Source organism: Nanorana parkeri, unplaced genomic scaffold (genome assembly GCF_000935625.1).
Source record: "Nanorana parkeri isolate BGI_ZX_2015 unplaced genomic scaffold, ASM93562v1 scaffold653, whole genome shotgun sequence".
NCBI lineage: Eukaryota > Metazoa > Chordata > Amphibia > Anura > Dicroglossidae > Nanorana > Nanorana parkeri.
This window is the reverse complement of record NW_017306921.1, coordinates 921,855-922,433: the sequence shown is the minus strand read 5'-3', so window position 1 is coordinate 922,433 and position 579 is coordinate 921,855.

Here is a 579-nt window from a genome sequence, read left to right as displayed (position 1 = left end):
GCTCAAAGAACGCAGCCGGGCAACTGGGAGCATGCACGTCGGACAGACTCCGTTGGACACAAGGAGTTTGCGGTGGATTGGAGACCGGCACCAGCGCTGAAGGGACTGTCGGAAACCAGTGGAAGAAGAAGAAGAAGCAAGAGGCTTCCGACAGTCCCTCCATCGCTGGTAACAGCCTCTGATCCACCAAGGTAAGTGCCCACAGCAGCACTTGGGGGTGGGGGGGATTTTGCCTTCAATGTCACTTTAATGTACTTCAATGCATTTTTTAAGATTTCACCCCTGAGATTAGTGTCACACAAAATGAAGTCCTCTGCCATCACCAGACATTTGGATATTTTTGATTACACATAGAACTGCATTTTAATCTGCAATCAAAGCTGCAACTCTTTAATAAACTCTCATTAGAGGTGCCCCGACCTTCCTCCCGTCTATCATGTCCTCAGTGCACATTTCCTCTCTCTTCTTTTTTGCTGCGAACCAAACTGTGTGTGGACCTCCAGAGGGCGCTGGGCCCCCTCCTATCCCTCCAATTCCTAAATCTCATCCGAGAAGGGAAGGAAGAGACGGGGGAAGGAT